This window comes from Natator depressus, chromosome 5 (assembly GCF_965152275.1).
Source record: "Natator depressus isolate rNatDep1 chromosome 5, rNatDep2.hap1, whole genome shotgun sequence".
Taxonomy (NCBI): domain Eukaryota; kingdom Metazoa; phylum Chordata; order Testudines; family Cheloniidae; genus Natator; species Natator depressus.
The window spans coordinates 58,043,107-58,070,906 of NC_134238.1; positions in this window are offsets into that span (position 1 = coordinate 58,043,107).

Consider the following 27,800-nt stretch of genomic DNA (forward strand, 5'->3'; position numbering starts at 1 on the left):
GATCGAGGGATGTGATCGTTCCCCTCTATTCGACACTGGTGAGGCCTCATCTGGAGTACTGTGTCCAGTTTTGGGCCCCACACTACAAGAAGGATGTGGATAAATTGGAGAGAGTCCAGCGAAGGGCAACAAAAATGATTAGGGGTCTAGAGCACATGACTTATGAGGAGAGGCTGAGGGAGCTGGGATTGTTTAGTCTGCAGAAGAGAAGAATGAGGGGGGATTTGATAGCTGCTTTCAACTACCTGAAAGGGGGTTCCAAAGAGGATGGCTCTAGACTGTTCTCAATGGTAGCAGATGACAGAACGAGGAGTAATGGTCTCAAGTTGCAATGAGGGAGGTTTAGATTGGATATTAGGAAAAACTTTTTCACTAAGAGGGTGGTGAAACACTGGAATGCGTTACCTAGGGAGGTGGTAGAATCTCCTTCCTTAGAGGTTTTTAAGGTCAGGCTTGACAAAGCCCTGGCTGGGATGATTTAACTGGGAATTGGTCCTGCTTCGAGCAGGGGGTTGGACTAGATGACCTTCTGGGGTCCCTTCCAACCCTGATATTCTATGATTCTATGATTCTATGATACAGCCCTCTGTGAGGACAGCACGGAGCTGGGTAGCACAGCTGAGACTGCCCACTCAAACAGTGCAACATGTGCTCCTTTCTGCTCAACTAAGACAGCAAAACTCTGTCCACTGTAGAGAGCAGTTGGGATCACTGTCTACCTCATCCCCACTTTGCCTTTATGATATTGCTAATAGTTTGGAGCAAACTGCATTCAAGGGACAACAAACAACAATTGTCCAACCCTTCCTTTGGGGAGGAAGATTACAGGCTTCTTGCATGGTTGTCCTGCTTTTGCACACACATAGGGACAAAGCACAACCTGGTCTTGAGTACAGGATGCTAGAAGGCCCACATAAAATAGTGGGGAGAAGGAGGAGCACTCCTAAGAGCCATTCACCTCTGTTTTCCTGGGTTTAAATAATATTTTAGGACATGAATGAAAATGACACCATTCTAATTTGACCACCTTACAAAACCACTACTCATATGTCTGCACAAAAGAAAAGGTCTAGGACTGGAGTATTAGTAGGGGTGTTAAAGATGAAGATTTAGTTGTACTGGCAGAGCTGTGTGGAAAATCTTGCACAATGCCTACCTAAGCTATGTCTGGCTCAGGCTAATGTTATTAGTTTCCCACATTCATGAGCATTAAATTCATTTATGAATATTTAAAATAAAAATAAAAATGTTGGCAGTTAAGTAGAAGCAAATTATTTGTCATCTGCACCATTTGTCATTAATCAAAGACTTCTGGAATGTGGGAGGCAAAAAGAAAATAGCAATAGAGAGTGTTGCTGGTAGCTTTTTTTTTTCTGCTTTGTTTTCCTTCCTGAAGCTAATTTCAATATTTGTTTTCTCTCCCCTTTGTATATCTCTCCCATCTTAAAACTTCTCTCCCTCCCTTTCCCTGGAGTAATTGTGCTCCAGATCTTTCTTATTCACAGTCCAATTGTAGGTAAAATTTCCTAGGACTAAAGATTATTAGATTCCACAGTTTGTCTTCAGTAAGTATTCCAAATCACAACATTAAAAACAGAGTAGGGGAAGACATTGCCTGGATTTTAGGGTTGGTTTTTGACAGGGCTGAAAATGACCTGGATTAGCTGAGGTGAGAGAGAACTCAAATCTAAACATAACTCCTTTGCTCACACTTTGTTTTCATGAGAATCCTCTCCCTCCCTCTCCTCCCCCACAACACAGAATGTCAAAGTCTGGCTGCAGCAATGCTCAAAATAATGGGCCATTGATATCTCTGCTGGAGCTAAAAAGGAGAGGAATTCTTCTGCACAGGGCCAAGAAAGATAATGAAAACATACCACACTTGCTGCTGCATCTTCATGCCTCCCTGATTCCTTTTGCCTCCTCCAAAAGAAGCATGGGGAGGAATGGGCAATGGAGCCACACAGGGTTTGTCTTCAATAGAGAATTAACTTGCTGTTAATCTTGATAGATCCTTGCTTGGGCACCCTCACGAGTCATGTCCTGGTTGTGACAGACAGTGAGGCAGCCACCTCACTTGGAGATATAGGGCAGACCATGAGATAGCTTGCCTCTCTGTTTGCGAACTTGAGCTGTCCTCTGAGAGAACACTGGCCAAAGTCCCCATGCAACGATCGTTGCTGATCCTCCAATCCCCTCAGGTAACCTTCCATGGCACTCCAGTCCGTGTCCTACCTTGACATCTCCCCAGTCTCTGTAATCTGATCAGAAGTCGCCTAACTTCCTGTGGTACTGCTTGGTGGTCTCAGTCCCAGACTGTGTCCTGTACCATACTCCCCGCATTGCCCTGCCAAAAAATCTCGCATGCTTTAGTGCAGCAAGCTCTCAGGAAGTCTACCTTCACACCATGAAGAGAACGTAGACCGTTATGCATTGTTCTGGCATCTGACCCTCTTTGGCAGCACTGGTTCAGATGGCCCACGGTGGCTGTTAGGGGTTTGAAGAGATGGAGCTGAAGAAAAAGGACTGGATTTTTGGTCCATATACATTAGAAACCATGGATCATAGTGAGATTTAAAGCAGATTGTTCATTAGCTATACTACCGGTACATCTCTCTCAGCTGTGTGGAAGTGAAGCGTAAAAATTGTTGCCAAGTTAAATTTCTACTTAATCTTTTTCTTTTCTTTTTTTCCCCCTGTTATTGATGCTGTGTGGACTAAGACTATAAAAGAGATAATTTAAGGGCAAATCCACACCTGAAAAGTCAAAATCATAAGGTTTCCCCTTACAGAAGACTCCCTGGGGACCATAATACAGGGAATCATGGGCAATTTACTACTAGATGTGATATGTATCTCTCTGATATAAAAAAATCAATGATTTCCCTTAAAAAAAGGCCTCCCTGGGGACCAAAGAGTAGAAGGTCAGAACAGCTTACTGGTTTGCATGCCTGTCTGTTTGTTCTCTGATGGCAAACAGCACTATAAGTAATGACTATTCATTCGCTGGAAGAAAGCAGCAAGCAGCCCTGTGTGCTCCACCTTATCCACCACTGTGATACCATTATCTAGAGATTCTTATTCTGAAGAAGAATGAAGGATTTAAGGAATGAAATTGCACTCCCTTAACTCCCACACCTGCATGCTCAGACATACAGACACACACACTGTGTGTTATCTCATACATAGCTGGAATCTGCACAATATGATTTTCTCAGGGTTGGTCAAGGTAATGAAATATTTGACCAGCCTGGTTGCTCACGTATACCAAAAACTCAAATATGTGGAAATGTCAGGTGCTAGATTAATTCCATTTCAGGAAAGATAGCTCAGTGTCAACCTTCCCTGGTGACTGTACACTTAGTGATCATATTTTCTGATGTACTAAGAGCCGGTTTTCACGAGCTTTCATCTTCTCTGAGGATTTTGTAAAAGAGCAGAACAAGAAATGGCATTTTCTCTCATTGGATTTCCCCTTCAAACATTCCCACACCTAGATTTTATCTTTGCATCATAACAAGGATCTCAAAGCACAAATGGTAATTTATAGATTTTACTCTATTACTTGAATCCAGCATTAGTCAGTTCCCTCCAGGTAATATTTGAGCAAAGGGCTCCCCTTATTGCCAGCAGATCTTGGGTGCATTTGTTTAATCTATAGCACTGAGAAATTATTCCTTTTAAAACTAACTTTGAAACTCTGATTTCTCATTAAGGTGTTTCCAGGGTAGTGTGAACATGGAGATGGATTTTCACCAAATGGTGCAAAATGTTTCCCCAGTGCATTCTGAATGGTTTCATACCTCTCAAATGTAGTCCTCCTGTGAAATTTTGAGAGACTGAAAATAATTCACAGTAAAATATGTGAAAACTCAAAAAGCAACTTTAATGTAAATATTTGAATTTCTAAGCTTTGAAAAAGCTCCCAGTGGTAGTGGTAGTACTCCCTCAATGTCACCTCACCTAGAGAAATGAATAAATGCTTCACATCAGTTCCTGCAGATCCTGAGTTCAACTGCCAGTGCTTGATTTTCACAATAATTTGCATTTATGTAATGAACTGGTGAGTGTATGTTATGTGTGCTCCTTTGTGCCTGATCCCAGCTACAGAGCCTGACTCTTTAACTCAGGCTGTAGTGACTCATGCTTTTAGCTCTGTTGGTCCCAAATCCAATTCCTGGTGTCAGCTAAAATGGAGACTATCACACTTACATTATTTAATGATGTCTCCTTTTCAGGATAGCATTGGAACACATTTTACAGAGGCAGAAACTGAGACCTAATTAAGTGGCATGCTCAAAGTCACATAACAAATTGTGTCAGAATCAGAAATTTTAGAAGCCAGGACTCCTGACCCTCAAACATATGCATAATCAATTAGATGATAGTGCCTCTCAGCAAATTATTTGCCCTCCATGTATCTGAATTATTTATCTGCCCACTGTGTTTGTGGCTGTTGACATCTGAAAAGCTATTTGTTTGTTTTTAAATTTCCCCTTTGCTAGAGAGAACATAGGAGGGGAATAGAAACTTGACAATTCTAGCTGGAGAGGAACAGGAGTGGGGACAGTGGCTCTGCAGTATACTTCCTTCTTACCTGAGCTCTTAGAAACCTCTTAAGAGAGCTGGGCAAAATTTTTCAACCAAAACTTTGTGCAGCAAAAAATACAGACTTGATGACACCAAAATATTTTGTGAAGTGATGTAGATTTTGTTGACTTGTTTTGCTTTAAAAAAAATTCTTATAAAGAAAATTGAAATGTTTCATATTGACATCTTTTAAACAAAAGGTAACATTTTTCATTCAAAATGACATTTTGTTTGGAAATCCCTTTAATTTTATTTATATTTTAAAAACATGTTTAAAATACTCAAAAACAAAATGAAACATTTTGTGTCAGGATGAAAAAAACATCTGTATGACCCAAAATGATTTTTTTCAGATTTTTCAGAATTGCCAGTGACCTAAAAATTCCATTAATGGCCCATCTCAGCAGATGTTCCATTTTGGAGCTCTGAATCTGGAGGAAGTGAATGGGAGCATAGTCAGTGGGAAAGCCACTCTCTGGTAGCATTGTTCTCCCCTTCCCACAAACCTATAGCCCATCTGATGAAGATAATGCTGACTGAATCAATGTCAGCTTTCATAGATTCCTCTTTCATGGAGTGCAGCGTCTTCCAGCAAAGGTGGGAAAAGAGGGGATTCCAGGAACAGTGGTATTTGGAACCATGCTGTCCTCAAGCTGAGGGGAGAGTCGGGTAGGGCTGACTTCAGAAGTGCCAGATTGCCTATGCATAGCTTGTGCCTCTAACAGCTTCCCTCAAATCTATCGAGATCTCTATGGAGTCACAATTTTGGGCCCATTGAAGTAAGGTGTATATGGGGGGAGAACACAACCCAACAGAAGAGTGAAGAGAAAAATTTGCAAATTAAAATTAATGGAGTTTCCCAGCCATATGTAGGGGTTTATGGGGTCTTGTGCATCAAGTACAGCTTTACAGGGGAACTTCTAAGATAAGGTACTTTATCCACTATTTAACTCCATATAGAGCTTGATTCAGATGCACAGATGAAATACATCATTTCAATAACATCTGTCTCTCCCATGTAACAGGATTAACATTGCAGGATGTTGTGTAAAGGTAAAGCAAAGAAGGACTAAGTGAGGAAAGCTAAATACATTCTGTACAAAGCTAGGAGTCCATGTGATTAGTGCGCTCAGTGGGAGTTACATGTCTTCAAGGATAAATATGAAAATTATTACAACAATGCATATTGTTGAACCAGAAAAATGTCTGGGGATTTAAAGCACCAGGAAAGAGCATACAGAAAAGAACAGACAAACTAAACTAAGAATAGGAAATTGGTAATACTAACGATAATTAGACTGGAATGAGAAATTGGATGACAGAACAATGACAGTATAGATGGTTGTTACAGACAATAAAGGGATATATTTTCTTTTCAGTGCAGATATGTTAATGTTAATAGAAGGTATGCACACAATGAGGGAAAATACTCCTTAAAGAAGTTGGGTTATTTCAGTGTCTTGCTGTATTTTCATGGGACAGTTAGAAAAAGTGGATTAGGAAATGTTGTTAGATGGATAAGAGCCCTATAAAATAGCCAGAACTTTGATTATAGTGGAATTTAATGGCTGAGGTTTTCAGGAGAGGGGGAAGGTAGGATGTTATTGAGGAAGGAAGTCCTTTTAAGGGCTTCCTTTTTCCTACCAGCATCAACTTGCCTGGGTTCAGCTTTAGCCAGCTGCTCTTCATCCATTTGCTGATTTTGGCTAGAGCATTAGGTTGATAAATGCTGTATCCTGTAAAGCATAAAGGAGAATATTTGCATATCCTTTTATGTTCCACAGAGTATTCAAAATATGATGTAAAATAATGACAGTATCATGTCAATCAACCCATTGAGTGTCAGTAAAGCTGCAGAGTGATTGACTTTCTTTGTCACCAGAAGAACTCTTGACATTATGATTCAGTCAGTTCACTATTTTGGATGAGTTATTGATGAATGTTTGGGTTTTTTCTTTACCCCAACAGTTATGAATTGAAGGAGCCTCACTAGACTTACTGATCACAAACTTTAGATACTGACTTCCATAATGGCCATACAGAACAACTGGGTACAAACTGTGAATTAGTGCCTGAGCTCCAGAAAAGGATCCATTCATTGTTCAGAACTCAAACCCACAAGCCCTCTGAGATCCAGCTCTGTGGCTTCAGGTCAGTCAATACCTTCTCTTCGATGCCTCTTCCAGACACAAGAGTGATTTAATATTACTGTACAACAAATGTGGGAGAAATTGCATGCAGGAGTCCATGTTTTGTAACTGAGACATTGGCTGAAACAGGGCTTTCATCTTTATGACCATGAAATGCTGTGTCACAGGTTGAACTGGGCCCTTTCAGAGGGAAATGGTCCAGCCCAACTCTTCCTCATTAACAGCCTTGTGGTTGGGTCTGATTGAAGGCACCTGGTCTCTGTTAAGAGCATTAGAGGAAGCTACAACAGGAGAACAACAGGCTGTAGAAGAGACTGAGATACCAGAGGCCACAAAACTCCAGAAAGTAAGGTTAGTAGTGGCCTGCAGGGAACTGAATTGGACTTTGTAGACTTTGTTTTAGGACTCTGTGTTTTGTTTGTGACTTTGATTGGTATCAATAAACTCAGATCCTAAGATGGGGTGTTTGAACACACAAAAACCTGTGTGTGAAGTTTATGGCGGAGCCCAGGAAGAAGGGAATCTGAGGCAGGGTGATACAGAGCCACCCCATCTACAAAGGGAGTGCGTGGGAGGTGGCCAACTGTGGTACATGATGTTTATCAGCATCAGAACAGAAGTATTGCTCATATGATTGTATACAAAATCTTTATTTCTCCCAATCTCTTGTTATAATGATTTAATTAGGAAATAGGAGTTCTTTACCAACACAATGTTCTTTCTGTGATTTGAGACTATATTCCAGAGCCTTATTAAAGTTTGTTAGGATTTTCCGACTGGCATCTCCTTTTTTTGTTGGACAACAGACAGTTTCCTGTTTCCCAAAAAGCACACAGTACTTGCAAAGAAAATTCCCTACTGGCCATCTGAGGAGAGTGACCAAGCATAGTTTAAAATGTGGTTATGACAAAATACTCAGTTCCTGTAACATCTGTAATGCAGTAAGGCAAAGCATGGGTGCAATATGGTACCTATGCATACAGCAAAACATCTTGGCATTCTTGGTCACATCTTGACATTCTGGTATTGAAAACAGTTTGGTGTCATTTGAAAACATTTGATTGGGTGGGCTGATCAGGAAGCTGGAATGCACGTACTGAAGTAGGTTTGGATAGGAAGTGAGAAGCACAGGTTAGTTGTTGAAGATGAAGGAAATGGAATAAATAAGTGATGAAGTAGCATCATCATGAAGGTGAGATAGGCCAAGAGATAATTCAAATACTAAAATGGAAGCATATGTCAATAGACACAGCATATCTGGTCACTAGGAAATTCAATGAAAAGAATATTTTGGCTAAACAGGGCTAACAAGATTTCAAGCACCTAGGGTCAGTGTGATATCTTCATGTATGTCTATACCTTGCCTAGCACAGAGGGACTCCAGTTCTGGTTAAGTACAATTGTAATACAAATATTAAATAAATGAGAAGGTATAGGCCTCATTGATTTCCTCTGAAAATATAACTTTCTTGTAATCTCTAAATAGTGCTATCACAATTGAGTAAGGGGCGCTATTTTCAAGTGGTAAGTGGAAATTGTATACTTCGGCCCAGTAAAGGTGTACCTACTTACAGAGGCAGTGAATTTGGAATTAGACTTTCAAAAAATTAGAATTTGTGAAAAGGTGCATAATTCAGCAAAGAAACTTATGTAATGACACAAATTGTTTGTGTATTCTCATATTCATTTTCATATCCTTTTCCTTGTAAAACTACTTCCACGGTGCCTGCAATGAATCTAGCTGACTTATATAAAAATCCTTATTTTTTTTTTTGTTCTTCCCCTAACCCAGGGGTAGCCAACCTGAGTCTGAGAAGGAGCCAGAATTTACCAATATACATTGCCAAAGAGCTACAGTAATACGTCAGCAGGCCTCCATCAGCTCCTCCCAACCCGCTCCCAGTGCCTCCCGCCCACTGGCAGCCCGCTGATCAGCTGTTTTGTGGCATGCAGGAGGTTCGGGGGGATGGGGATGGGGATGGGGAGAGGAGCAAGGATATGACAGGCTCAGGGGACGGGGCAGGAAGGGGTGGAGTGGGGGCAGGGCCTGTGGCAGAGCCAGGGGTTGAGCAGTGAGCACCCCCGGCACACTGGAAAGTTGGCGCCTGCAGCTCCAGCCCCAGAATCAGTGCTTATACAAGGAGCCACATATTAACTTCTGAATAGCTGCATGTGGCTCTGGAGCCACAGGTTGGCCACCCCTGCCCTAACCTTTGTCTACCTGTCTGTCAATACATTGTTAATTTCTTGGGTTCATCCCTCCTGGAATGTGTGGAATGTGCCTAGCTGTGGGTGCTACTATAAACACACAAATAAGAATATAGAATGTATTTGGATGACCAAATGAAATGTAAAATCTCAGATAATGTCTAAATTGAGAAAGGTTTCACAGTGGTAGCCGTGTTAGTCTGTATCAGCAAAAACAACGAGGAGTCCTTGTGGCACCTTAGAGACTAACACATCTATTTGCGAGCCCAAATAAATGTGTTAGTCTCTAAGGTGCCACAAGGACTCCTCATTTTTTTGTTGTTGTTTTTTTTAATTGAGAAAGATATAGTAAATAAATATACCACCTGATATTTACTGAGTCAGTAACTGGAAAAAGGTGGTTTAATGTACAAATGTAAAATAATCTGTGGTCAATGAACCAAAACCACACATTAAATAGGAAAGTCAATCGTGCCGCATACTGACCTGGAAAGGGATTTAAGGGCTATTGTAGAGAAAAACCTTGAAGTCATCAGCACAGGCTGTTGTTGAGCAGTGAAAAGGTAAAGAGAATTCTTCTAAGATGCATCATCAACAGTGGAATAGAATACAGATCAATAGAAAATATTGTATAAAACATTAGACTTCCTCTATAATACTGTATTCAGTTGTAGACACTATTTTAGAAGAATATCATTACCATGAAGACTGGACTTTGAGAAACAACTAGAATGATTCCAAGTTTTAAGAGTATTTGTTGTCAGGAAAAGCCGAGAAGTTATTCACTGAGAAACATCTTCTTATTGAAGAGAAGAGAATGTTGAGGTAACTTAGTAGATGTTACACTGGAGGAGGAGTTTCATTAGATAAAACAAAGTAACTTCACACAGTTTGGGGGTTTAGAAATAGAGACTACATGTTAGTAATTTCATTGTAAACACCAGGAATTCAGGCAGAATTATTTAATAATTCCAGAGTAGTAAGTATATACAACAAGTTGCCAAATTGGCGACTGCAAAGAGTATAAATAAATGTAAGAGACAGTTTGACATTTTTATGGAAAGGGAGGTGATTGAAGGGAACGGTGACAAAGCAGTGGACAGGCTGGTTGAGAAAAGTGGTTTCTTCCTGTCCAGCAATTTCTTGTGTCCTTATGTCCTTTAACAATTTTCATTATGATTCAGAGGTACTAGTACCTTAATGTCCTCAATCAGTTTAAAGACTATTGAATTTGATCATTCCGGGCTCTTTTTATCTTTGGAGAGCCCTAACTTATTTTTAGTAGAATGGTTGAGCTAGTGCATGCAACCCATTTTATTCATAACCTCAAGTCTGGTCCACAGTGACTTTTAGAAAGAAGTAAGGTCCCATTTTTTTTACCTCCCCACATACAGGGATTTATCCTGATTTATCATCATCTCTCTTCTGCAGCTGTGGTTTACAAATGTTTGAAAGGAAGTAATGTAGCCCAATAGCAAGGATCAAATGTTGTGCCCACTTCTGTAAGGAAGTGGGAAGGAGAGGAGTCCTTAATATGACAGGCTTTTGAGGAATGTGCATTCATTCTTGGGTATTTTTTGCAATTTTAATATACTGTGCTTCAGCAGGGGGTGCTGAATCACATTTGCAGGAACTTCCAAAAATATCACGCTTAAGGCAGGCACAATGTCTCTTGACGTAGGCTTGGTCATAGCCATTCCTATATCTTTTGAATGGTGCAGGATGCAGTCTTACAGGTGGAGATACCTTCGCTGGCAAGTACAGAGAACAGGATAGGATTTTACCTCAACTTCACCTCAGCCCATTTGAGGAGGCTAGTACAAATGTCAGTGCTAGTGAGGAGCAATCCTTTCACTCCTGAATCGTCGCCCATCCATGCATTTCTAGGTACAATCTGGCCATAAGGCCTTTTGTGATTTATTTGTAATACTGTCTACTATACAGTATCAATCAGCCAAGTGAAGATCATTTCTGTAAGGGTTTCAGGTGGACCACTGACCATGATTGCTGAAATCTTCCATTAACAGTGTTATATGTAAAATATGAATTCATGTAGGCCTGTGTGATTGGGGGAGATTGCGTAAAAGTATAAAGCAAATATCTGGCACTTAGCCATTTTTTTTATGAGAGTTACTGAATCAGGATCTCTCTTCATGAAGCCTAATTCTTGCTGAAGAATCCCTTTTTGCTATTAAATTCAAACCACATGTTATATATAAAAAAAAAATTCTGAAGTTTCTGATACAGTGCTGATTGTCCCTGCTAGAAATAGCTCAGCCTGTCAGTCACTGAATGAAGTGCTGGATCAGGACGAGGCAATTCTTCATGGTGAGAAAGGAGGGCCTGTCAGGAACAGCAACATTGATCTAAGTAGGAAAGCTATGAAACAAAAAAATCAAGAAAAAGACAAGAGAGCAGACAGACAGGTACATTTGTATCTTCCTGTTCTTAGGCAATTTTCTTCACTTGCTCTATTTTAATTAGAGATGGGCCAAAGCCTGGAGCTAGATTTTACCCCTCTCAAAATGTCATAACTGGGAGTGAGTTTTCAAGTTGAATCTTTGGATCCAAACCTGCCCTTATGATTTTAATTCAAAGCCAGAAAAGGCATATTTTCTGGCTTCAACAAAACCAAAAGCTCACTAGCTTACCAATTGTTCCCGTAAGGTTGCCTTCTGACACAACATCCTCCCTCCTCAGTCCTACCCTGAATTTAATTCAGATCAAATGCTTTGTCGATTTCGAACTTTAATCTCATAGGCTAGAAGTAAAATGGCTCTCCGTTCGAAGGGAAAAACTTAACCAAAGCATCTAAAACTCTTCAATTTTCTCAGAGGCTAAGGAGTCCTATTGTTGTCCCCTTCCATTCTATATTTGACCCCAACTTTCATATTAGTATTGTATTAACTGAGATAATTCCAGAATTAAACTACATTCCTAGTAATTGTACAAACATATATTTGAGAAGTCTAATAAAATCAGTGGTGATATTGTGTGTATCTAATACAATCTAATGATAAAAATAATTCCAATAATAAAAGTAAAATAATAATGATATCATGTCATATTAAAACTTTCTGTCATTCATATTAGGGCCCTGTCTAAATACTGGAGAAAGATGACAGGTTTCACACATTAGTCATGGTAAATGCTACATTTCACAGTCATCGACTATTAGAGACTTGTCTAGAAATCTAGTTAGAAAGAAAAGGTGGATGATGTAATATCTTTTATTGGACCAACTTCTGTTGGTGAGAGAGAAGCTTTCAAGCCACACACAGCTCTTCTAGTTAGTCATTTTTATTATTAAAAGAGGTTTTAAAATGATTAAAAGTTTTTTTTCTAATTAATCTGAATTTAGGATTATGAACGACACTTGAAATTTCAATTTCAAAATTAAAAAAATGCAGTAAATTTTATTTAAAAGCTTTAGAAGTCTGCATTCTGAATACAGATTTTTTTGTACTCTCTATATATGCCAATTTGCAACAATGACAGTGCCAAAAGTGCAATTGCATAATTAGATTTTACATTTACATTGTATTGTAAAATATAGAATCAAATGTATTATGATCTATATGGAAATTTACTGTATTTGTAGCATGTTATTTTTATTTGGCCTAAAGAAGCCATTTATTATTTTTTTTACATAAAACTGATTTAGAAATGACCCCCAAAATCTAGGGACATATCCTCAGCTGCTGTAAACTGTGCAGCTCCATTGAATTCAACAGAGAACGACACCGATTTACATTACCTAGGTGAATGTCTATACCGCCTTGTGGTTTGGACTCTGGAGGTGTGACTATCAGTGCGCACCAAAGTGCTGCACTGCAACTGCCCCGTGTGGGCACAAACTAAAAGGTTCCTAGTTCATATCAATGTAGTCCTCTTCAAACAGGACTAAATTAATGAGAACGCAGTGTCCACACTGGGTAGTTGCTGTGCAGCATTTTGGTGCAGACTGATGTTCACACTCCTGTTGTCCAGACTCCAGGTCAGTGTAGACAAGACAGAATCTAACCTCCACTCTATCATTGGAAAGCATCATAAACTGCTGAGGTTTCAGCATTGATTGTGGTTATTACATTCCCCAAAAGCTATAATTGAATATCCCTTTTGACTGTCTCCCTTATCCTGTCACTTTCTTGGCTAGAAAAGAATTCTTGTTCCAACACATCTTCTTTAACAATTCAGATCTATGCCCTCCACTAATGATGATTTTAGGTATCATTGTCGTTGTCTGTCTCCATCTCCCCCCGTCCCCTCCCCCACAGTTTTCAAAAGTAACTGTTATTTTTAGTGCCTCCATTTTTGGATGCACAATGTATGACACCTTAAAGGGACCTGATTTGCAGAGAGTATCCATGCATCCAAAATTCCTAGTCATTTGGAAAATCTTGGCAGTTTTTCTTCCATGTGTCTGAGACCCTGTGATTGCCCATGCTACTCAGAACACAAGCTTTAGAAACACAAAAAGTGTCTCAACACTTCCAAATCTTTTAATTACTAAGCGGGATATCCTAGTGGAAAAACTGCAGTAATGCAGTAGGAAATTAGGCCTATGCTAACCAGTAGCATGAAGCTTTGTAATTCATATTGAGGGGCATTAAATATGGCTTGGGTCATTCAGTCTGATCCTGCAATTTACAGGACTTCTTATTACTGTATCTTTTTCAACTGTCCTTTCTAACAGGTTCCTAAATATCTGTGGGGGGCACCTCCCTTGGTAGGCTTCTCCACTGTCCATATGTTCTCTCTGTCTAACCAGTGTGCCCTTCCTTACTGTTTAAAAATATCTTCACATTCGGTAGTCATATACTTCACATATGTACTAAAGCATCAAAGCAAGTCTCCAAGAGATGGTGATGTTGAGACTCAAGCGAATGTCTGGCTCAGTATGTAAATATAGCTTGCTCTAAAACAGGGGTGGACAAACTACGGCTCCGGGGCCGTATCCCGCCCTCCTGATGTTTTAATCTGGCCGTCTAGCTCCCGCTGGGGAGCAAGGTCCGGTGCTTGCCCTGCTCTGGCGCTCCAGTCAGGGGTGGGATTGGGGGTTTGCCCCGCTCCGCGCAGCTCCTGGAAGCAGCAGCATGCTCCCCTTCAAGCTCCTACACATAAGGGAAGCCAGGGGGCTCCGGACACTGCCCGCGCCCAAGTGCTGCCCTCACAGCTCCCATTGGCCGGGAACTACAGCCAGTGGGAGCTGCAGGGGCAGCGCCTGCAGATGGGGCAGCACACAGAGCTGTCTGGCTGCGCCCCACATAGGAGCCAGAGGGGGGACATGCCACTGCTTCTGAAAGCTGCTTGAGGTAAGCGCTGCCCAGAGCCTGCACCCCTGACCCCCTCCCATGCCCCAATCCCCTGCCCCAGCCTTGATCCCCCTCCTGCCCTCTGAACCCCTCATTCCAGCCTGGAGCACCCTCCTGCACCCCCAACCCCTCATCCCCAGCCTCAGTTTGCCCACCCCTGCTGTAAAAGAACCTGAGAAGTTCTTCTGTACTACATATAACTGTGCACTGTCTCTTTAAAAAAAAAGGGGGGGGGAGGAGGAATGTTTACATAACTTCTTATGAGTGTGTTTTGAATGTGTATGTGAATCTTTAGAGTACTGTATTGTACCCAGGGAGAACTGCTGAAAATTAGGCCATTTACCACAACTGTGGTACCATATAAATATCTTCCTTATAGTCCCTTACTTACACTTCAGCACATACAGTTTGAGTATGTTTGTACTACTATAATTACAATATTTTAGTAGTACAATAAGTGTTTTATTACCTTTTTTAATATACTTATTCTGTACAATAATGTTAATAAGACTACATATGACTTATGACTTTTGACTGGACATTTGCAAGCTTTGGACATTTGCAAGTATTTGCAAGCTTTGTTCTGGAACTGGTTTCTTTTCTAAAAGGCAAAAATGTTGTGATTGGATAGGAATGGGAGGAGACAAAGCACGTGAATGCTATCATCACTCTTAACCGCATCAGAAACACAAATATAAGATAGTATGATTATCTTAGTGATAGAGAGAAAGCATGGTTCAAAGGTAAGAGTGGCCTGGGACTCGAGACCTGCATTCAATTCCCTGCTTTGCCATAGACTTCCCGTGTGACCTTGGACAAGTCACTTGTTTGTGCATCAGTAACATACAGGTAACACTTCCCTATCTTGCAGGGATGTTATTAGTATCAATATATTAAAAACTGTGAGATGCTCAGATGCTGCTCTGAGGTACCAATGAAGATTACTTATCTATTTTTACCTCACAGAGCTGTTGAACATCCTTATGGGGAAGATGAGAAGGAGTAGCCAGAATGGGTAGCCCATTAAATTACGCCTCCTAAGGGGGCTATGGAGGTTGTGAGGACAGGAAACAGCACTGAGACACAGAGTCACTGTGTGAATTGCCTTTGCCCTCTGGAGATCTACACATATTTCAGAAAACCCATGAGCTTTAGATTGAACTCATTCCTCAATGGGGTAAATGTGTTTTTTTGGTAGGAATAAGCAAATGGAAATAAAGCGAGTTTACAGTATCCTACATAAGGGATAATCTGGGCCATGAAAAATGATATGGGAAAAAAACTAATATCCTATTTTACCCCTGTTAATATTTGCATCCTAATCTATCAGTTTATCTGTCTTCTGGTTTCCCCCTTAAAATTTTTTTTTTTTAATCTCAAAACATATATTGCCAAATCCTGGAATCTGAACTTAGTCCTTACTCTGGAAAAGCTCCTGTTGACTTCAAGTTTTGGCCTGTAGAGAATTTTGGTGAACATTTTACAGTATTCTCTTGTACGTTTTTCTCCTCTGTCTCAAACTCTACTTGTTATGATTGTGAGAACTGCTGTGTGAAAAGGAATTGACTCAGTTAGTGAAAACCTTTGCCAAGTAATAAACTGTATCCTTTTACTTGAAGCTTCCCTCTTGGTGTGATGCATGCATTTGGCTAAAAAAAACTAACTTTCATGTATAGCAAAACTTGAAAAACTCTTTAAGAGAGAAAATCCTGTGGTAGTTCATCTTGGTTTAGCAAAACTCATTAATATTTGCTATTTTTATTTGATATGCTAAAGCTAAACCTAAGGCACAGATACTTAAGAAACAGAGCTAAAGCAATGTTCTGTTCTTCTAAGAACAAATTTGGAGGTTATGAGCAAAATGCTGGCTAAGGTAATATTCTCTAACTTTTTTTTATGTAATTTGTGTTCAATTTATGGGAGACTACACTAAAAATCAGACCTGAGAGACAAAGGCTGATGGCCATGATGTAATTTTAATTTGCACATAACTCATAATGTCCAAGCTGCATGTCAGGTTAGTAGTAGTTTTTATGGAAGGTGGGGGAGAGGACAGACATGGCTGTGATATTTTTATTTTATTTTATTTATTTATTTTTATTTAATGAATTGAGAGGATAATGAAGATAGATACTTTTGATTTGATCTTCAATCCATTGTAGTCCCAATAGAAGAATGAGAGTGAGTCCTGCACAGAATTTATGCAATGTTCAATTCTTCTCTTAGCATGAGGGGTACCATATTGAAATTGCCTCTTTAGGGAATGTGTGGTGGAAGTGGTGTCAATGAAACAGTTGATTCGTCGGCTAGCCTTCTTACTTCAGAATATGTGGGTTCAAATCTGGTGTATGGGGAGTCAAAGGAGACAACGCCTATATGGAAGTTCATGGAATAGGATGTGTTCACTTGAACTAACTTCTGAACCCATTACAATGTTGGGTCAGTCTTACGTAATGGGAAGAAAAGGGTTATTGTGTTTTTGATTTAGGGGTCTGAAAATGTAGCAAGAAATGTCCTCCTCTGACCTCTTAATGTACTTTATGCAAGAGTCTTCTTTGATTATAATCAAACATGATATCCACTAAGTGCACTGCAGCAGCTTCACCTATCTCTTCACAGTGCTGTTTTTGGAGCAGTTATTTTTCTATCCAACTAACAAAGGAGGGGGCGATTTAGAATTATTGTCACTCAGAAAGGGTGACAATAATTCTAAACAGGAACAAACTTTCCAAAAGACTTTGATAAGCAAATGCTTTATGGAGATTGGCTCACCCATCACTCTTCTGTGGCATAGGTAAGTCATTAATGGCTTTGTATAGCACCCTGATGGAGAATAAATCTTTTATTTTCAGAGGTTTTTTTAAAAGCAGAAGAAACATTATGGGCTCTTTGGATTCTTTTATTTCTCTCGCATGGCTTGCCACATTAGTCAGTTCTCTCTGCTTCTCCTTTGGCCTTTTTCATTACATGGGATTTTGTTTTCTTTCTTACACGTCCCATAGTAAGGAGTAGCTGTCATTGTTGTGAAAGGATGGGGGTGCGGTTGCAGAGACTGAAGGTCATCCTCCATGTTGGAAGGCAGGACTCTGGACTGCAGGATGTAGGCATTTCAGGCTGTGAGTAATGCTGTGTTACGTAATGTTCAAATAAAAATAGTTTGTGTTAAATACAAGCTCTGTGTCTTAAGGAAAACATCCACAGTCCACAATTACCCTCCTACTCACTAACTCCATCCGTCCATCCTTCCTCCCTTCCTTCCTTGATCTTGCAACAAAACTAAAAAGAGAAAGAAAGTGTGCTCTGTTTATACTTTTCAATATGCTTAACAGTGATATTCTCCTGTTTTCTTCCGATGTCTTTTTGTCTCTCTGATTTTGCTGCTAATAACTATTCAAATACTTAAGGAATTTGTTAGAATGCTGCTTCCAAACATTAAAGAGAAACAACTGGCAAGAAACAAAGTAAAATAGCATAAGATAGGTGTTTTATTTTAGTCCAGTAACAAAACGGTTGAGTATCTTAATGAAGATGCATGTGGGCTTATGTGAATTGCTGTGATTCCATGTGAATTGCTCTGTTCTCATTGGTTAGAAGTTACCATCTAATAATTATTAGATGGTATACTCGAAATGCGTTGATGGTCTCAGGTCAGTCTGTAGTGGATAACGTTCCAAATTAAAAACAAACCACTTCTCTCTCTCTCAGATACAGACACTGCTATTGCAACTAACAAGAACTGGAATTGGCACTGTTAGCAGTTCTAGGATTAAATTCTCATGGGCATTTCTAGGTGGAAATAAATACTAGAACAGTCTTCAAACTTTAGAAATACTCTTTATTATAAGAATTGAAAATCAAGCATTAATTATAGCACTGCAGCTTTCTCAGGATGAGCTATTGTGTACAAGTGTAATTTTGAGAGCAGATATTTTTCCTATGGCTTAAAAATGTGTATCAGTATATGAATGTGTATTATCTTTAGTAATCTATTCAGGAACTTCTTACCCAGCCTGCATTCACACCATTATTAGAAAAACAAGCCCCATATGTGTGGCAATTTTCATTACATTTTTTTACTGCAGCGCCACACCCCTGTCTGACATACACATGTTGAATTTTTAATATTTTTTTCCTTTCTTTTAAGGTGTTGCTGTTCCATTGACTCAGCCAAACTTTTTCACTCAGCCCTGATTCAGGCAGTTATATCAGTCGGCTCCCCTCCCCTCATGCTTTGGGGGCCCCACGCTTTGTGAGGAGGCCGGTGGGGAGGTGAGGTGGGAGGGGTGGGGGTGGACGAGGAGGAGCCCCCCCATTCCAACATCTCCCTCCCCCCAGTGCCTCCTGCCCGCCAGCGAGCCCCACTGATCAGCGCCTCCCCCTTCCTCCCAGCGCCTACCTGTGATCAGCTGTTTTGCCACATCTGGAGGCATTGGTGGGGAGTGAAGAGGAGCGAGTGCGCAGCCCACGTGGGGAAGGGGGCGGAACTGGGTGGTGGCTGGGCAGGAAAAGGCTGGTCTGGGGTGGGGTCTTGGGAGGAAGGGGTGGAGTGGGGCGGGGCCTGGGTGGAGCTGGGACGAGCGCCCCCCTGGCAGATAGAACCTCGGTACCTATGTCCCAGGCCCCACACACCCCTAGGTACGGCCCTGGGTACAGGTAGGTCTAGTCCTGTCCAGACTCCAGTTGATTACAGGGGCCAACAAAGGAGAAAACAAGAATGGGAGTGAGGTCAATGGTTGAAAATTAAGGAACCAGAGGGGAACACCAAGCAGAAAATCCCAACAGCGACCACTGCTCCTCATGCAAGGAGTCTGTGGACGCTGCCCAGAGGAACTCTGTACAGAGACATGAGCAGACAAGGGACTAGAAATAGGCCCCACAGTTGCAGAGCACCCCCACTCATGCAGCTTCCTTCTCCTCCGTTTGCACTAACCAGTGCTTCATTGGTAACCAAATAAAAAAAAAGTCTGCAACAGAGGTGGTGCTATTTTGCAGAATTCACCTCTCCTCTCTCGAGTGGGCTTTTCCCTTTCCAAACACTTACTGGAACAGTCCTCTGAGTTTGAGTATGCAATCCTAAACTGTATAAGAGTTTGAGATTTACTTAGATTGTAAGTTGTCTGGGGCCTGGAGCATTTCTGTTGTGTTTATACCATGCCTAGCAGAATGAGGGTCCTGGTCCATGACTAAGGCTCCTAGGCACAACAGTAATACAAATAACAATATACACATGTATGTCCTATTACCTCCTTACAAAACAAAATCCAGCTTCCCTTCAACCTTATCATAATTGAAATAAAAAATAAAGCAACGTCTGGGGCTCCTTCTTTAACAACCCCTTCTATCTTTCTTCTTTTTTTCACCCATGTTGGAGAGCTCAGGGGTTTAGTGCAGATGGGGGAATCAAGCCTGTCGAGAAATGGATAGCAGAATGGGGTGATGCTTGGACAGAATAAAAAGAGACAGAGGAAAGTATTTCATAACAAAGCTAGAATGGGTCTTTACTACCCCAGAGCACCAATTACTATTTTAAGGGGTAATCATGGTGCAATAGCTGCAATAATTATAACTGCTAAAAGAACAGGAGTACTTGCGGCACCTAAGAGACTAACAAATTTATTAGAGCTTAAGCTTTTGTGGGCTGTAGTCCACAAAGACTGGAACATATATGGAACATATAGTAAGAAGATATATATATACACACAGGTATAGGTATATATACATATACACACACACACACACAGATAAGTTGGAAGTTGCCATACAAACTGTGAGAGGCTAATTAGTTAAGATGAGCTATTATCTTCTTACTATATGTTCCAATCTATGTCCGATGAAGTGGGCTGTAGCCCACGAAAGCTTATGCTCTAATACATTTGTTAGTGTCTAAGGTGCCGCAAGTACTCCTGTTCTTTTTGCGGATACAGACTAACACGGCTGCTACTCTGAAACCTATAACTGCTAATACTTTCATAATCATAAGTTCCTACTTTATCCCAAGCAAAGGGGGATTATTTAAAATAAAATAAAATGCTGTTACATTTATAAGTTCCCTCCCATCCCAGGAGCCGTATTCTCAAATAGACCAGAAGGAGCCATATAATTTGGCTTAAGTCATACAAGTTCTCGCCTTCCTTGGGAGCAGATTTCTTACTTCTCCAGAATAACGCCTCTGTTTTTTAGACAAACAAAAATAAATCTCTTTGGCTGATGGAACCCGACCCTGACACAGACCAATCTACTTTCCACTTGCCCTTTCAGGTCAGAGTTGAGGTATGATATCAGGATGGTGGGGGTAAGTTTACACTGTGGATGTCTAACCTTACCTGGACTGTGGATAGATGTGTTCTTCAGAGCTGTCAATTCTCATGCACACTGAATTCCCTCAAAATACATGCCAACGACTCAGAATCATACAAGAAATAAGATGTCTTTGCCTAGCTACACTATTTTCAATCCCATCTTCTAACAACAGTCAAATGATTAGGTGTTATTCCTTATCAAAGATCAGCCATTCACTTGTTCTGTTCTTTCTGCAAATTAAAACACAGAAGCTGTTTTTGTTGCAATTATTATAATTTGCTGCACTATACAGTAAATTCATTTCAGTGTTTTGTAAATGAATGCCCATACAAAACAAAAAATGGAAGGACTGGTATTTGGCAGGCTGCAAGATTCTGTGGGCTTTCTACATATGAAGATTGTTATGTGCTATAGAAGCTGGTTGATTCAACTTCCCCATTTTAACTTCCTGTTTGCACACTGATGGGAAACAAAATATCCTAGTGGGTGTTTGAACAGCTTGAGCTGTGTTGACCTGGGAACTATTTCTCAGTGATCTAAGTATTGGCTTAGAGTTTAAACATTTCAGCAGCTTGAAATTCAACATCCCTTTTAGACCTCCAAGGCTTTGCTTTCACTCGTTTGAGCTTGTTACACACCAGGCATTTCCAAGTTAAGAACTGTTTGATTTTTTTCAGTATGTAGAGGCTTTAAAAATACAGAGGGAGGAGAAAGTAGATATTATAGAACTGCAGATTCCGAAAAAGATGGTGTGTAATGACTAAAGGAGGCAGATCCTTACTGACATTTAACAACTTACACCAGCTGAGGATCTGCGCCAAAGTGACTAATAACCTTTCTGCTATGCCCACAACACTGAATAACTAGACTCTGAAAGGGTTCCATTTTTGCATGTGCATACTCAGATTTTGTTTTCTTTAAAATGTAGTTTGTAAGTAAAAAGTTTCTCCCTCTGATCTTGTCATGAACTTGCATTGAGGACATTTTGGGAAAATAAACCTTAATTGAAGTGGCAGGAGGAACTAGTACTGCTAAGCTATTATTTATCATACAGATGCACAGGTGATAAATTATCCATGGATTCAGAGTCTCCACGTACAGTATAATTCAAATTACCTGCTCTTGGCCAAATATCTGCCAAGTTTCAGATCTGATAGTGTTTAGGAACAGATACCTTACTTGGCATTGAGCAATTGATATTTGTTAGGCCATATACTATATATCTAAAAATTCTCCAAATGTGAACTGAACCTTTTTTTTATGGTGCTGGTTGTGTGTAAAAAGTCTGCTTAACTTGTTTGGTTTTGTTTGCTGAGCTCAGAATCCATCTCAAGCTGTTTAAACACGAAGAGATTTTGTTTATTAGTGTGCTAGCAGGAATTAATAAAAGGAAATTTAGCAGCCAGCTTCTATGTGTGGTTATTATTCAGATATGCAGAAAATACACCAAGAACTCAACTATCATTATTCAGCTGAAAAAGTTGGAATCAGGACTTATTGGAAATCTACCACGGCTTGTCATGACATTTCCAGGCCTCTTTCAGGACCAGCGTTTCCCAAATGGTGAAATGTGGGCTAAAGGGTTGCAGAGAACTGGCTATTTAGATGGGGTTGGCTTTCCTCCCTGTATAAGCAAATGGAAATGAAGAAGACGACCTAGTGTCTGGCTATCTCTGCTTGGGGTCGCTGCTACATAAAAATAGTCGAAACTGCTCTTTGGGACTAGAGTTATTAGTGAAGCTGCCAGTGACCAGCAGGAGAGGGCTGTCCAAGGGAGATGAAGAAGATCTAGCATGGCCAGGGAAGAAGGGGGCCTTGTAGCAGAGAAACACATGCAAGGAACATGAGAGAAGAAAGATGGTCTTGTGCTAAGGCATTAAACTAGGACTTGGGAAATCTGGGTTCTGCTCTTGACTCTGCCACAGACTTCCTATATGACCTTGGGCAAGTCAATTAAACACTCTATGCCTTGGTTCAGAGGCAGCAGAAGGTTGCTTTCAATGGGGAAGCAGGATGGGTCTTGTGCATGGGGAGTGAAGGGAGCTACCACAGCTTGGTGGGTGGTAGCCAGCTCCAGCCTGGAAGGAGGGTCCCAGAGCTTTTTGTGTCTCTTGCTGGCTGCTTGGTGTATCTGCTCACAGCCCAATCAACCTGATTGCTACTTGCTCCCTAGCCTCATCCCAGACATCATGGCAGCCACTCCAGGACCCCTCTCTAGCCTCCACCCCTTGCATGTGCACACAGTTTACAGAGTACACTGGTTCCCAGAATGCATAGCAAAATGACACTTGGAGATGGAAATATAGATCAGCCCCATCACCCCCTGATTCTGCTGTCCCTGCCTCAGTTTCCCTTATGTAAAATTGTATAATGAAAGGAAAAGCAATAAGGAAAATAAAATTATAACAATGCCTTTGTCTGCCATGTCTCTTTAGAAGGGAAGCTCTTTGGAGCCACAACTGGATCTTGCTATGTGTTTTGTACAGCACTGCACAATGGAACCCTGACCTCCATTGGGGCCTTCTAAACTAACGGTATGTCTAAACTAACAGATTCTCGGAGCCTGGGTAAACTGAATTGGGATTGTGGGACTTGGGCTATGGGGCTGAAAATAGCAGTGTAGATGTTCTTGCTCGGGGCTGGATCTCGGACTCTGAGACCTTTTCCCCCATCACCAGTTTTCAGGGCCTGGGCTCCAGTCCGAGAGAATACATTGGTATTTTTAACCCCATTGCACACGCCTGAGTCAGTTGACCCAGGCTCTGAGACTCGCTGCTGTTTTTGGTTGTGGGGTTTTTTGTTTTGGTTTTTTTAGGTTTGTTTTTTTTTGTGTAGACATACCCTAAGAAAAATAATAAATAACAGTTGGAGAGAGGAGTTGAAATGAGCTAAAGTTGACCCTGTGGTTAATTTTTTCAGAGAAAACAAACCATTTTATCACCATAAAATGCATAAATACTTACTTACTTTTATCATGACAGCAATTGTTATAGTTGCCTCAGAGATTGAGTAGGAGTGTGACAGTAAATGGGGAAGGGAAATGGATTTTGAGACAATCTGTCTATTAAAGTGTTGTCCAGATTATGAAAAATCTTGAGAACTCCTGCTGCAAGCTAGAGAATCTTAGATCAAGGATGGGCAACCTGTGCTATTCTTAAACTCATTTGAACAGTATAAGTTTGAAATGCACACCAAAACATTCAATCTTTGATATTTCTAAGGCACATGTCATGTTGGCAACTAAGCATTGTTATATTGTTTGCATTCCTCTTAGTGGAGAAAACAAGGGGCACAGTGAAAAAAATCAAATGGAAAAACAGTGGTAGAATGGAGAAGAATGGGTTGGGGGGGAGGAGGATCAGAGGGAAGGAAAAGAGAAACAATCTAATGATAAAAATGGATACAATCCATACTCTATATGTAGGCCACCTAGTTGTGCCAGTTTAGATTAATTCAGTATTAATTCTTCTGCTCCTAAGAGAGAGCACAGACTTCCCTTAAACTAGCAAAGCCTGTTTTTAATTGAATCTCTCTTAAAAACAAAATCATTGAAACAAATTAGTTTTAATTACAGAGAAAAAGAGGTTGCAAACTTGTTCAAGGTTTGCCAAGTCAAAATTTAGTTTGAGAGCTTTTCAAAATCCCAGGCTTTGTCAGGTTTTCCCATTTTTATTCTGGAAATAGTGGGATAAGATTTGAATCTGAGAACTTACCTGATTATCGGACCTGAACAGCTGAACTATTGGGTCACCAACTGGTGCTGGTCTGTTACGAGATGCAATGGAAAATGCCATGATATTACACAGCACACCTCTCAAATACTCTTTATTTCATGAAATGTCACTCATCTGAGTCCCATAGTTCCCTATATTTCACTCAAATCAGGTGTCTGTTCATCATCTTTATTCACAAAATTGTTTACATCAGAACTAGAGTATCAGGAAACTGAGATTACAGAAAGTCATATACACAAAATGTTTCCTATATTAATAATGTTTGTCTTTCATTTGGGGGTTTATCACCCGTTGCATCCCACATTTAAGCATTGGGAGGATGAGAGAGATGGTGCACAGCACAAAGTAAAGCAGCGCCTGCAGCTAGCACTTAATGGGTGGCACATTTACTGTTGGTAGGATATGGAGGCCCATTACTAAGGGCGGTGGCATAGGGTTCTACAGCGCCTGGAGGAGCGCTTGAGTGTTGCCAACTCTGACAATATCTGGACTTATGTTCATCTCAGCTTTCAAAATTTTTTTGAAAAACTAGCTTCTAGCCCTCATGGCTTTAGAGAAAAGCTGGAAAGTGTAACCCAGGTTTCACCTAAAGGCTCAAAAATCAGCAGGCAAATGAAAATCTCCATTTCATTATATTTGTTCAAATCTCATGATTTTTAAGCCCATCACATGATTTTTGAACACTTGCAGTTGGCAATGCTCAGTCTCCCTGGCTGAGCCTGTTTAGCATTAGGCAGCTGGGGTCTTGCCATGGTGTTGAAGGAACGAAGAAGAGCTATGGCTGCTCCCTCTGTGCAGTGAGCACACAAAGGACTCTGCAGGAGGTGCAGGATTGACAAGCTATTAATTCTGTCTGGGGCCATGTTCCTCTTCCCACACAACATGACACGGACCCATCATGGGGAAGGAGGAAGCAGCAGCCGAGGACCTCTAACGGGAAGAGAGAGAACAAACTGTGTGGGTAAATTGGAGGAAGGCACAGAATCAGTTTTGCTGCAGTGGGGAGGGTGGGACATGACTCAGGGTCCGTTTTGCTGGGAGAGGGGAACACAGAGTCAGTTTAACTCACGGGAAGGTGGAGGCAGACGATCAATTGGGGGTGGGGAGATGAAATTGTGTCCGTTTTTGGGGGAAGGCCTACAGGGTACAGATTTGGAGGGTGGGGAGTGAGAGAGGGGAGCTGTATTCTAGTGAGAATGGAATCAGTTGGTGAGGGGTGTTCACAGCATATTAACTGATCTAAGGGACAGACTATTGACCCTTGTGGGGACAGACAGTGGAGGGGAGTTAGGAGAAGTGACTGGAGAGGTGAGGGGGAAATGAAGGGTGTGGCCGAAATTTGATAGAAACTCTATGAGGGGATGTTTATAGAGTATCAGTTGATTGGGGTTTCAGAGAACTGATTAATTTGGGGTAGCGGATGTATTGCATTATTGGGGCTCGAGGCCAAAGAATGGATTGGGAGTGCTGGTGGGAAGAATATGAACTGAGGAAAAAATGGGCTGTTTTTTTGGAGCCTAGGTTTTAGGTGTGCATATGTTGATATTTTAATAAAATGCAATTTGCCACTGGCAATGTATTCAAAATAATTAGTGGGTTGGCTTCCTTTTTCTGTGCTTCTTTCCCCTTAAATTCTTAGTTTATTTTTTTTCTAAAAAGCAGGAAACTGTACCTATTTCATAATTACACCATGAGACAACCCCAGTCTCCCCATCTAAGGCCCCAGTCCTGTAAGTGAATCCAAATGGGAGATCCCTGCGACCTCACAGAGCCCCCCTTCCCCCCCCCAATTTTATATGGAGCTCTGCACAAGTACATAGGGTGTATCCAGCTTGCAGGATCAAGGCCTAATTCTGGGTTTCCTCCCCATTTTTGTTTACTTAGCTGTGAGCCTGAGGATACTTGTACCCACAGTTGGTTTATGCAATGAGGGTTCAGGCTTAGTGTATTCAAAGCAGAATCCAAAGAGGATATATCTGCGCTCAGCATTCATTAACTTAATAACCCTACGCAAAATCCACCATCATAGAACACCGACTGATAGAATAATAACTCAGCAGTAGAGTTATTTTCTGTTGTGTTTTCATTTTGGCTTGTCTGAGTTATGTAAGTTTCCAAGAGCTTGTGTATTTCAAGGCTAACCTGTGGTCACACCATTTCTTTTTAGGGAAATGAGATGTAACACAACCCAATCTGTTTGAAGCAAGTGAGATTGCTGCTCCTTTATTTTTTTTATCGTCACCATTGTTTCTGCTCATTGGTGTCTCCCACCCACTCTTTTAGCAGCTGCTTACTGTGACAACTTACCTCCAGCTAAGTGGGAAGATGAGCAGCTGCTTGTAAAACCAAAGCCAATCTTCTGCCTGGATCAGTTGGCGAGGGTTCCTGTGAAAGAAGTGAGGACTGCACTAAATGATATGTGCTGAATTAATTGCACCTACTACCAGCCTCTTTCCAAAACTTACTGGGAAACGTATCCATTTGTGCAACAACAACAAAAAATCACTCACTAATCATCTTTTGAAGGTTAAAGATATTTAGAAAGTCAGATCAGTCTATTCATAGGAACTATAGCATCGCTGATGAGTTTTAAAAAAATCAAAATACATTTGTTTCCTTTCAGACTGCTTTCAATCTGATTTCTGTGAAAGTGTGCATGTGTGGCTGTCTGGAGGTGGGTGTGTGTGTGTTACCCTGGTGTTTTGGGGGATGACTCATGTTGTAATTGACTCTATTCAGCTGCATAAATAATACTGATAGAAGAATAAGATGACATTCGGATATTTGGATTCTTGCCCCTCTCCTGTAGCTAGCTATCATCCCCTCTACCCCACCATCATCATTGCTCTATCTTTAGGCTGTGAAGTATGGTAGGGCGCCTCCAAATCCCTTATCATCTTGCTCATCCTCCCTCATGACATAGCAGATATAGAAAGAATCCCCTTCCTGCTGCTGTTGGCTCTGCCCTGGCCTAATTCTGAGGCTTCTGGATGCCTGAGAGCAGTAGTTCAATTAGGTCAAAATAGGGGTCTGGATGCTGTCTAATTCTGGTGACTGCACAGCTTAATGTGTAATGCAGCATTGCATCTCTTGTGGTGATGGAAAAAAGGAAAGAGTACAGAAAAGAGACAAGAAGCTATTTGACAGGAGTTCATGTCTGCAAAAGGGCTCATGGGCCAGTCAAACAAGTGTACATATGTTCTGTGTGTGCATTGTATATGGTTCTGAGCTGGGTAGGGTCACATCTCTGTAACTTGAGTAGAATGGAGAATCTGCAGTGATGACAAAGAAAATTTGAAGTTCTGAGAGCTCTTTGCCAGAAAATGTTGAAGTAACTATTTGCTGCATCTTGGACGATAAAACTTTCCAAAAGACAGATTAATTATTATTATTATTTATTGGCAGTAATGCCATCCATCTTCCCTCAAAAGGAGAGAGAGAGAGAGAGAGAGAGAGAGATCTGCTGTCTCCCCTTAGAGAGTTGGGAACAAACTGGAGGCATA